The sequence below is a fragment of the Wasmannia auropunctata genome, unplaced genomic scaffold, assembly GCF_000956235.1.
Source record: "Wasmannia auropunctata unplaced genomic scaffold, wasmannia.A_1.0 LD336078.1, whole genome shotgun sequence".
NCBI lineage: Eukaryota > Metazoa > Arthropoda > Insecta > Hymenoptera > Formicidae > Wasmannia > Wasmannia auropunctata.
Genome location: NW_012026812.1, coordinates 3272993 through 3285687, shown reverse-complemented (window position 1 = coordinate 3285687; position 12695 = coordinate 3272993). Strand labels below are relative to the sequence as shown.

General features: G+C 46.8%; 1 long non-coding RNA gene across 1 annotated transcript in view; it reads left to right on the top strand.

Annotated features, from left to right (window-relative positions):
* LOC105448967 overlaps nt 1-12695 on the top strand; it is a 101891-nt gene that overhangs the window by 71463 nt on the left and 17733 nt on the right. The window contains exon 6 of the long non-coding RNA XR_974293.1: nt 10866-10989. This is a non-coding gene — a long non-coding RNA (uncharacterized LOC105448967). The remainder of the gene's footprint in view (nt 1-10865; nt 10990-12695) is intronic.

The following is a 12695-nucleotide window of genomic DNA, read 5'->3' as shown; positions in this document are numbered from 1 at the left end:
ATAATTCCGACTGTTCTGCTCATTTAAAACAAAAAAATCAAAGCAATTTTTAATTAGTATGAGTTTGGCTATAGCACGTACTAGAATGAAAAAAAATATTGAAAATTAAAAAATTGACATTTTGGAAAATAAGTTTCGGTTTTTTTTGCAATTTTTTTCACCATTAAAAGGTTGTAAAAATTTTAAGAACATATATATTTTGATTTGATTGTAACAGCTAGGGGTTATAGCCACCAGATTATAGGGGTCATATGTTGAAGATGTGTGCACAAGCCCGATTTGATTGATTAGTTAGTTTTCGAGATATCACAGAAGTCAATTTTTTTTCATGATTTAGTATATATTGCATACAGCGCTTACTTAGAATTATTTTTAAATACAAATATTTTGAAACATACTTCAAATATGTATAAATATGTAGGAAATCCCGTTCCAAAAAACTTCATACTTTTAAAAAAAATTCGCAAAAACAGCATAAGGATTTGGACTAGAATACCCCTTTAATCAAATAAAATTTTGTAAGTTTTAACGTACCTTATATAACGTAGAGATTTTTTTATGTTCTTGAATTAAAGTATTATAGGATGTAAAAACTAAGACATTTTGTGCCAATTTTTTTAGGACTCTTCTCTCGATCGCTGCCATGATACATTTTTATACACAGTTGAAATCCGCGTTTACATTTGTGTTGAGTTTCGTCTTTCCAATTCTGCAATAAATTCGCGGGACACACCGCCGTTCTTGTATTCTTATATGTTCTTGAATTAAAATATTATAAATCTCTCCCTTCGATTTACACGCTACAATTATTCTCCCTCCCCTTTCCCGGTCGGCGAACCACCGACCCTTTCCGCCCTTCGTTTCAACGAGGGCTTGGCGTGCCTTCGAAAATGCGCTTCGTCTCGCGCCGGCACACCGGGCTGCGATTACCCCCGGCTAATGCCCTAATCTCCCAATTTCCAGCCGTTTACCGCGCGACCGTGTGCCACCCCTAATTAGCATAATTCAGGGACGGCGCGACGCGATCGAAACGGACGCCCGCGCGCGCGGTAGGTAGGTATTTCTCTCCGCGCAATTAAAATGGGCCAGCGGAAAAACGCGCTTCCTCCGTCGGAGGAGGAGTTTCCTTCGCTCCGCCAAGAACTTTAATGCTCGCTCTTTGTTTACAAGACGAGGATGAGGTCGACAGGAAGCGGATGAAATGCGCCGCGCTGTCGGAAGTTTTCCCCCGTTGCCCTTATCATCGATCCACATCGTTAGGAATTTTAATGTTTGCTCTCTCTCTCTGTCGACACAGACGGAGGAATATTTTGAAATTCTTAGACGTAGGGAGAAAATTTTTTTTCGTTCATTGTTTTGCGTTTAATTATTATGCTCACCTGCTGTGCAGAGAAAGTCGCGAGGAGGATTAGTCGTGAAAGGGAGAGGGGAAAAGCTTAGGAATACATTCAGACGATGTGAGGTAGCGGCGTCACGCCGAATTTTTATTGCGTCTGCTCTCGTCAATCGTGGCCCGCGACACCTGCTGCAAATTTGATCAATGTAGGCAATTCCGTTTTCGATTTTATAACGGCGCACTCATTCCGATTTCGAATCGTTCGCGGCGCTCGGATACATTCGCTTGATTGTTTTAAAACATCCGCGGTTAACCGTTACTCCGTCCGGCGCATCGATAAATAAAATATAAAAAAAGAGGGGGCGGGACGAGAGCAGGAAAAAAAACAAAACATACGATCAATTACGATTTACGGTTTAATTTGTAGCCTCCACGTCCGATCTCTCGCCCGCGGCGCGCCGTAACTTCTCCCGGTGACAGACAGTTCTCTTTTTTTTTTTTACAAGCGTATACACATATATGCATCGTTTTCCAAGAGACTTCCCGATATCGGATTAAGAATGTTAGTTCGAAAGCTTTAGTCTTGCTTTTTTGTATATTTAGTGTTTTAATATTCAATGGGGAAGGATATAAAAGTTGGAAGGACAAAAGTCAAAAGTTATATCAATAATCCTCGAACTTTATTTTCTTATTATACTTTTCCTACAAATGCTTATTACACACATTTTCATCGGCGATTTAAATGACTCAAGATCATCAAATCTTTCCAGTTTTTATCGATAATCGATTAATTACAAATATTTGATTTCCTATGCCAACCATGACTTATATTTCCACGGTTAATTATATTGATTTTTTTATATTTAACTAACATAATATTTATACGGAATAAATACCAAAAAAAATGAATTTCTCGCTCTCCTCATTAGAAGCCGGAACAGCGTCCAAGCAAGAATACAGCATCTTACATCGCAGTGACTGTTCGATCGCAGCCTTTTCTAATTCCCCCTCCCCCTTCTCCCCACCCTCGCCAATGCGAAATTGTTCGATTCGGGAACCACCGAGACGTGTCCGGCGGCCGCGGCTAACAAAGGTCCGTCGCCGCACACCGTTCGTCCGTGGCGCGCGGCCTCGGGATTGCGCTCTCGCTTGCTCCGCACTGTTCGTCATGCGAATTCTCTCTCTCTCTCTCTCTCTCTCTTTCTCTCTCCGCCGGCGATATCGCCGTCCGGAAAGCCGAGCTCGTGCGCGCGTGTACTACGTGCTCGTGGAAAAGTCTCACACCGACGCTCACGTTGAGGGGGTTGCGTCCCTGGTGGCGTCATTACGAGGGGCGTCGCGTTTAGAGCGTCGACGTTGGGCGGCAGGCGATCCGTACGACGACGACGACGACGACGACGACGACGACGACGACGACGACGACGACGACGACGACTACGACGACTACGACTACTCGGGCGGGCTTGATGGCGCGGTCGCTGCGCGCAACAGTAGTCGGGGGGATAGAGAAGTGAGCGGGTAGTCGAAGCAAGGGAGACCGAAAGAGAGCTCGAGCACGCTCGTCTCGCGCGCCCGCGCCAAGCCGCGCGGTATCGCGCCACGCCGGTGCCGCGCCGGCGTGGCGGAGGCCCGGCCCGGCGTGGCAAGCGGCTTGGCGCGGCACGGCCGCGCGCCGCACTCGACGCGGGAGGGCGAACCGGAGTACGGAGGTGGTAGGTAATCACCCGGCGGCTCGCGTTATAGCGTCGTTACGCCGCAGCGCCGCTATCGTCGTCTCCTGCCATCCCCTTGCCGCCGCCACTCTCTTCCCACTGTGTCCTCTGCCGGTTTCTCGTACCGTTTTCTCCCTCCCTCGCTCTCCTTCCTTTCTCTCAGTCACTCTCACGGTCTCCGTTCATCTCTTGGGCTCCTCTCGCCTCTCGCGCCACCGTCTCTCGTTCTCTTACTACCCGCTTCGACCTAGCCTCTTCCGCAGCGACGACGGTAGCGGTAGCAAGCTCGAGTCTCGAACCGCGGGCGACGTGGCTGCCTTTCATATACCGGTATACGGAATACGGTTATCCCCCTATCCCTCTCTCCTACCCCCTTGGCCGCGTCTCCGCGCCATCCAGCGTCCCATCGCCTCCGACATCCAACTCCGCTCCCGGCACCCTCGCCTTCTCACCCTTCCGCCGGTACTCCCGCGCCATGCCGTCGCCTTCGCCACCGTCGAGGCCGAGTTTAATTATTTCATATCGCCGTACACGGATCAACGCCGCCGCCGCCGACGCCGCCGCCGCTGTCGCCGTCGCAGCTACCGTCGCTGCCAACCGCGCGCGGAATCCGACGTAAGCCGCCGACGACTTCTCGCTCCTTCCTTCTCGCCCCTCGCGCTCCGTCCCTTCGCACGCCTCCGCGGCATCATCGGCGTGACAGGGTTGCCCCTCCTGCCGTTTCACCCTCTTCTATCTCGGTTCACGCCACTCTTTCTCTTCCGGCGGATCGCGTCCGTCTCCGCTCGACCTTTCTCTCGACTCCCCTTCTATCCACGTAACTTCGCCATCTCTCCCTCTCCCCCCGCTCCCATCTACCCACCCTTTTACTTCTGTTGCCTCCGCGCGGTTCCCGTTCGGTCCGTCACTTCGCAGTTGCTTTACGAGCCAGTAACTTCCCCGAACGGGGCGACTTCATTACTTCTCATTTCCTCCCGGAGCGGCGGGCGCTTTTCCGCGGCCGCGCGTCCATCCGCTCTCTCCCTCCATTCGTTACATACTGGGCTTTTTCCATTGCGCCGCGAAAACGCAAGCTGTTTCACAGATGCGATCTCATTTGCCGTGTGGGCGAATCGCAAATGCTGTCCTGTTTTCGAGAGGGTTAAAAAATATTACCCACGCGAAAACCAAAGAATGAAAAAGAAATGGCAGTGTAACATTTACTTTGAAAAGGTCGACACCAATCATATTATACATACTATTTAAAAACGAGAATAAAAAATACTCTATGCATTCTATCTTCTATTTGGTTAATAAAAACAAATTTAATAGTGTTTGCTATAGCGAATCGAAGAAGAATGAAACAAAATTGATATCTACTTATTAAAAATATACTTTCGAATTCATATTGTACAATTCACTAATAAGAATTAATTGAAAGACGATTTCGATAAGTTTCACCGTAATACCTCCGACGTCCTGTTAGCAATTATTGTCCTCGCTTTTTTATCTCTCTCGCATCTCGTTCATGCGCTTGCGTCTCTTTCGCCCTCTTTAGCATCCCTTTTTTCCTTTCTCTTTCCCTTTCCATTCATCTCGCCTCATGCCGCGCACAATTCTCAACCCCTCCATCGTATCCGCGGTCACAATCATACTTACGGGCAATATTGCCCAATTACTCTTCGCACGGTCGTTCCACACATTTGCGCGTCACACGCACGCGAATACAATATGCGATTCCGAACGGTTGCGAGAAATATAGTTAAAAAAAATATCTCGCTCGACGCGCGCGTACTAAATTCAGCGAATTTATTGCATTAATTTAATTCTCGCGGGGCGCGGAACGCTCTGACGTTCGGCCGACGGGACATAATGAAAATTAACAATTAGCGAGTTATGGCACGTAACCGTGCCCGAAGTTAGTCACGAAGGTCTATCTTCGTCTAGTCTAGAGGAATAAAATGCGCAATAAAGATGCCAAATTTCGTTAAAGATGTAAATTTACTTCAACAACAATTCGCGCGTCGATCGTGATTCAAGATTTATGATTTTCTTTCGCTGCATTTTCAACTATTGAAGTGAGAAATATCTTCATGTGCCACACGCACGAATTAAAAAAAATTAAGTCTCTATTTAAAATTAAAATTAAAAAATTAAATTAGAAATGCTTAAAAAGAACTTATTTTGAATTTACAAGAATTGGGAATAGTTTGCGATATTAGAATTATTCTATGTATCAAATATCAGAATCTAATTTTTGCTGATTTATATAATTATTTCTCCTAAATATAAAAATGGGTTTCGATTCCTGCCGACTCGATTGTCTATCTTTCGTTCTCACGCAGACGAGTCGATAAACAAACCTCCTTCTCTCGGTGTTTCGTAAGCGATATCTCTCAATCGTTCATCCACGGTATATTGGTGCCGTTGCCACGTGATAATCGCGCCGCTCAGCAAACTGATTTCGACACGCACGTGCACTTTGTTTATCGCAACCACACAAACAACGCAATCTGACAATCTGTAAAGATGTTTGTGCTAATCTTCCGGACGGGCACAATCAGTACCGCAATAATTTTCGATATCTCGGTCAATTATAAACACGATAGATGTCTATTTTTCGAACGGTCTATCCTCGAGAATCAGAATGGCGAGATAGCGAGCTAAGAGTATAGCGAAAACATCTGATTTCAACTGTATACGCTGATGATGTTTGTACTGCATAACTACGTATTCTATACAAAGTCGTCATTTCTCTGAATTTTGCAGAGAGAACACACGTGCACACATAATTTTCAAAATTATCAAAAAATAACTGCGACTTCCAGTATTGCGGTGGAAGGATTGATAAATTATTTCAGCATAAATAAATTATTGATATTTTTCGAAAAATTAATATTAACACGCGGTGGTCCGCGAAAACCTTTGTCTTCGTTCGCATCGAGAGCCAAGACTCGAGCCTTCTTCCGCCGCAAGATTGTCAATGACGAAGACCTTATCTACGCTCCGCAGCGCTAGCGGAGCTTTTTACGATTGGCTCGATCGTTAAGCGTGACCGTACCACCGCCATAAAGCCTGTCAATCGTCGTGACGAAAAGCTAAAGAAACTAGAACGAGAGAGAGAGAGAAAGAGCGAAGTCAAGCGAAAGAGAGTAGAATATCGCAAGCAAATCGATTTAGCTGACAATGAGTGTAAAAGGTGTCCGTCCCTTACTTGGCGTTTAAAAAGTTGAAAATGCTTGAAATACTTTTAAAGTGAAACTATCTATTCTATAAAGACGATACCAAGATACGATTCACAAAAGAAAATTTCGTCTTTATCTTTGTTAAATTTCCAATTTTTTAATCATTTTTATATATATTTGTTATTTTTATCCTAATGCAAACTTATCACCATATTCGCGAACGAAATTTTTTTGAATCGATATCGCGAGAGCATGTCTCGGATTAAATTCTTTCAAAAAAAAAGAGGGGAAAAAGGGGAGGAAAATCCGCTGGAGATTCTTTCGGGTATAGAATCCCATTGCTGAGATTACCTCGTTCCTTGCTATCCTTGTACACAGCCCGACGATACCTCTAACTTCAAAGGATCGCCTTAGCAAGAGAATTCTTCGGTTGGCTCTTCAGTTGAGAGTCGAAAGCGTTACCGCGGCCCCTTTAACATTTTCGGGGCGCTGCGCATTCGCCGCCCCGAGATTGCTGCCGCTTCTCCGGCAGGTGGTTAAAGGGTTGGATATGCATCGCACGACGAAGTAAGGCTTGGTCGGGAAACTCAGGGACGGCGGGCGGGAAGGGGAGGCGAGAGAGAGAGAGAGAGTTAGAGCACCGCCGTGGGGCTTCCGTTTACGGGCGTCGCGACGCCGACGACGGGCAGAGGGGTAGGTCGTAGAGTCCTACGTTGGCTGGTGAGGTAATCATCCCAGCCGGTTACGATGCTGTTAAATGTCGCTCCATGAAGACCTTGTGTTCCCCCTTCTCCCTCCGCACCGTTCCTACCCATCATCCAAACTCCAGTTCTCTCGCCAGTTTAACCCTCTCGTCGTCGTCCGCGTTCGACTTTCCAGCGACTATCCAGCGCCAATCTCTCCCAAGAATCTTTCGTGCAGGATATCGATCACTGTCCTCTTTCCGGAGGTAATTTGTAAGCTCGATAATTTATCGTACGCGAGCTTTCTCGAAATTAAGACGTGAAATTTTCTTGTAGTGTGTTTTTTTTTCGCCCGCGTCGAAGCGAGTGATTCGTCATTCGCGAATGGCGGCTGAGACTTGCAAGTATCTTCGCGATCGTAGAAAGCGCGCGATGTAGTTGTCTCCCTCCAGAACAAAAACATGCCACGTTTTCTTGTCAGTTAAGCTTTCTCAAGTTTTCAAGTTACTGTTATAAAAATGAAAGCGATAATTAACTGCAACTGTTTGATCGTTCACCGTCTGATATATATATATACATGTATATCTTTCGCTTTCTAAAAATTTCAATCTTCGTGCCTACAGTCTTCTCTATTGTTACGTAAAATCTCCGAAGCTCGTTACAGACCGTTGTGCGTGCAACGTTGACGACGGCGAGGGAATGAATAAATTTGAGCGCGCCGGCGACGTTCTTGCGCAGCACGGGATTTTCCCGAGGATCTTGGGGAACGGTGTCATCTCGTTAAGCTCGCGAAAGAGGACCCTCCAGCGCACGGAGGGGGCAGGCGGGGAGGCGGAGGGAGGAGGGGGAGTTCTCTCGGGGAGGGCAAATCCCGTCGCTCGTACGACGCACCTGCGCTCGTCGCCTCGTCATCGAGGAGGCATTACAGCCTCCGAGGGACGCTGTTCGTGCCATTACAGAAACAATAACAGCCCACCTGGTAGACGCGCGTTGCCTTTCCGTCTACGAGAATCCTCGCGTCGTTATTTAAATTTTTTATCTTTCCTTTGTCGCGTCATGTTTCTAAAATTTTATTGATTTATGATAAATCAATTGGAAAGAAACGACGTTTTCCTGAACAAATTTAAGAAACACGTGTGTTAGTATAAATGAAATGTAAGTGCGTCTATGTTCCGACTCTGATATTTAAATATTTGAGGATAACACTAAATATTTCACCACGCGCGAATCACATATTTATATGTATTATGTCACCGACGAGGTCAAATTGTGACAACTTTAATGATTATATCAATATTTTGAAAATGAAAGAATATATGGAGAAACATGAATATGTATGTGTGATATTTATATTTTATGTCAACATATCCCTTCATCTCCATACGTAAGTGACGTTTAGTATTTCAATTCTTTACCCGATGAATTCGCGGGAGAATCTCACTGAAGCAACGTCTAATATAAAGTGTCGAATAATTACATTTAAAGGATACACTTATAAATCGGATTTGCACATGAATGAAAGGATGTATTCCTTAGAGTGCGCTTTTTTACCGCGGTGACATCATTTCGAAAATACTGTCCGACATTCATTATCTCTTAATTTGTCTTGACAGTTGAAATTTCCTCTTGGATCGCAATAATTCAGCACGTGTGACCCATACTTAAATTTATAACAAGTATCATCCATTTATATGAGTGACTTTCAGTTAGTAAATTTCTACACGGCGCGCGCACGGGTTTATATACAGGGAGGATTTATGAACTGATAAATGGTTGCCCCGTTATTAGCCTGGGCGATCGATCGGCGGCACGCAGCGTGCGCGCGCGCGACTAATTACTCCGATTCGCGGCCTGTAATTGGGATAATTAGTCAACGAGCCTGCAGATGCGGATGTCCTCTCGTCCTCGCAGAAATTTATATTTTCACGACTTGGCGCAGCGCGGGCCGGCCGGTATACCGTCGAAATAAATCGCGTCGATGACCGCACAACTGACAATATGAATTGTGAATGGCGTGAGTAAAGTTTACGACCGTTTCTCTCGCCCAAATACGTGATATGAAGTCATGTAAATACATATTGTAAATAAAATAATCAATATAATTTTACATGTATGTATATATTAATTACGCATTGGAGGCAGGCAGAAACGATCCCTTGTGGCGACGCGTTGCGCAGCGAGGGGTAAACTAGGTGACTGAGGGGGCCCACCCTCCTTCCGAGACAGGACGAAAGCTCGTCAAGCTCGCGGGCGGGGGACGATATATCCCCGGCCGCAGGATCTTGTCGCTCGCACCCTCTCGTCGTGCCGCATGATCGGCCCTCGCCCTTCCTTGCATCGTCTCTCCCTTATCCCTGACTCTTGCCGCCTCTCGAGCGACTATAATACGCGTGCCCCGAGGCACGATATCACCCCGTACGCGTGCTCTCTCGCCTCATGCGTGCCACACGGCACGTATGAGGAGCACGGGAGGCGAGGGTGCGCTCGTGCGAGAAATTCGAGTGTGTCCTTGGCCGCTCGCGAATGGACGCTCGCCGTTTAAATATTCAGTGCTATTCCCGAGAGCTCTTTGTGCGCGCCAGGCTTCTACTTCCTTATCGGAAGGGGTGGGTAGGGTAGGCGACATCATTACGATTTAAGTACTCGCTCTCTCCGCGTCTCATTTCGCGAGGTGGCGTAGAATTTTTGCGCACTCGCAATTTTTGTAGACAGAGACTGGACGTTCTCAAGACACACACACATTTACGCTTCATGTATATAAAAACGTGAAGCATGAAGGGAAGATCGTAATTAATTAAACACTCAAAATCGCTCCTCCCTCATTTCTCAATCCACACGCATTCGCATACGAGATAAACGACGCGTGGCCGCGAGGGGCGTAGTCGCGAACTTTGAAGATGGGGTAACTCGATTAAAAATAAAAATAAAAGAATAGAAAAAAGAGTGAAGAAAGACGCAGAAATTGGCCGACGCGAATATCAAAGTTATTTATGTGCGGCACGTTTACGGCGCGCTTTAAAAGCGACGTCGTTGTACGTAGTAGGTGGACGTAGGCAGCGTGGGGCGCGCGCGACGGTGGTAATAACGTTTATTAATCGCCCGCGGAACGTTAAGCGATACCGCCGCCGCTCTCGTAGTTTGTCATCGCCGCGACAGCAACCCGCGCCGTCCGTCGATGCCCGCGCGGCTTTTATCGTCGCGAAGCGTCAAAGAAGTTTTACGACGACGACGACGAAACGCGACGACGTCACGAGACATCGATCTCTCCTCTTTAACTCCCCGGGACTTTCCTCCCTCGCGATGTTTGCCCCCGTCCACCGTCCCTCGGCGTGTCACCTTATATTTACAATGAGCTTCGTAAGTTTCCCGAATTGCGTCGTAATCTGTCGACACAGATTTCACGGTCATGCAAATTTACACTGTTGTTACATTTTTGTAAAGCGCCATCAGAAGTCCGGAGGTGTTAATTTGTTTTTCTCTTTCCTTCTAACATGTGGTCTTGTTGCAGTACCAAAAAAGTAAAGCTTTGAGCAAAATTCTATTTAGTACTCATTTATAATTTATATATATAATTTGTAATTTATAATATACATTTAGGTATTTATTATACAATTTATAATTTATAATATATGTTTGTAATATTTGGTTCCAACTGTGATGTTCCTAATGTATGTAAGAATATCGATGATATTCTACATAATATTGAATTTTTTTTGTAATTGAAAATATTTTCTACATTTAATACGTCTTTTTCTTATATTGACTATTTCATATTAAAGATTTGTATAACAATATGTATTATTAATTACAAAATGCAACTATTATTGAAATATTTCAAGTAAAATACAGATCGATTTAATTTTACGTAATGGTCCGAAATTAACAGTGGGTTAAGACAGCTGATATAATATGTTTTTAAATCATTATTAATAATATTATTATTAAATGTAGTGTAATTATTTTTTTTCAGTAAAAAGCCTCGTCGAATGTCAAGAGACTTACTGCAGGAAAGAATTACAGAAGGAATGAATCCCGAATCTTCCGGATTGCCCCCGGATAACAATCATTTGGGCAAGGAATTGTCATCGCGTAATGTAAGTATTACATGACAACATCAAATATATACATTAGTAATTTTAAGAAATTTTTAGATTTTTTAAATTCATTTGGGATATACACGTTTCGAAAAAGAATGCACGCCAGCGCTCGATAAGCAAGAAAATCGATTTTATGCATAAAAAGAATTAATTCCTCACTTGAAAATGTCACGTGATTCAATCGCGAGGATATTAAACAGCGTGTTCTCTAATATTTCGTTCCTCTCGCCGCGTTAATAAATCGGAATAATTGAATAGCGTGGATTTTTAGAGATACGAATGTCAGACCGCTGACGAAAGGTGCGCGCGCGCGCGCGCGGTAGAATGAAAAAAAAATACCTTTCATTCAAGAGGCAGCCTACGCGAGCGAACGTTGCTCCTCCATTAGCGACAGACGTAACAAAGCGCCTTTTCATGACGCATCGCCACAACCAACTCGCATAAACTCGACCGTCTCTCCCGTGAGCCTCGCGTGATCATCCCTCTTTCTCGGGGCTTCCGTCAAAAATCCAACGCGTTCCAACGCGCGAAGACAAAGGTGGCAACGGGAAAAGCCGCGGGGAGCGGCGAGGAACGAGAGCGGGATGTGGAGAAAGGAAAAAAAAAGTGAGAGGTGGTGGAAAAATCGTGGAAGCGGAAGAAAGAAAAAGAAGAGTACGAAGAGGGAGAGAGAAAGAGAGGAAAAAAGAGGAAAAGCGAGAGAGAAGTTCGATGTCGAACTCAGCCCTCGACCGAACGGCTCACCATCCTCCCCGTTCTCATCTATAGAAGATACCCTTCGACTCTCCGTGCCCTCGTACGTGCTCGCTCTCGCCCACAGACCGTCCCCATACTCTCGCACGTACACGTATTCGCACACATACAGTGACGCGTACAGAAAGCCGTAGTCACCCTCCAGCGGCCCGCGGCCCCGCCCGTCCCACCCCGTCTCATCAACCCTCGCTCGGCCGGCGTGTTCCCGCCCTCTCCGTGTTTCCGCGGCCCGTTCCAACCACCCCGTTCCACGCCGTGTCCCGCAGGGCATGTCCCTATACACCGCCGGCATGCAATTGTCCGCTCTATCGCCTCTAGATCGCTTCTCGCGGCGCGATCGCGGCTCCCATAAAAAAACCGTCTCTCTGATAAGACGCGGCCGCGGCCGAAGAATCGCGACGCCGAATTCAAACTTGTCCAGGTAGCGTCGGCGATTTTTCGCGGATTTTTCGCGGGGGCGCCGCGCGGACAGTACTTTCGCCGCTGCCGGAAAATTCTCATCCCCTTTGGTGGCACGCTCCGCGGCACGCCCGGCCGTCTCTGTTATACTGCCGGCAGCGACCCAACCGTCTCCTCCCTCGTTCGCCTCCGCACACCCTCTCTCACTCCATCCTCAACCCCCCCGAACTCGTCCCCTCACGCCTCGCCGCTCGCCCACGCCCGTCGTGCGCCCGCCGCGCCGCGCCGCCACCGCCACGCCATCGCGTCGCTACCGTCCCCTCGAGCCAGCCGAGCTAACCACCCCATCCCAACCACCCCGGCCACCCACGCGCGCTACCCCCTACCCTCGACCGCGCCACTCTGCGAGCCGCTCGTTAACCTGCTAGCGCCCCTCTAACCGCTGCTGCAGGGCTGCTGCTGCCGCCGCCGCCACCGCCGTTGCCGCCGTCGCTACCGTGGCTGCTATATTTACATATCAATATTCCATGGCGTGGCAGGGTGGCTGGCTG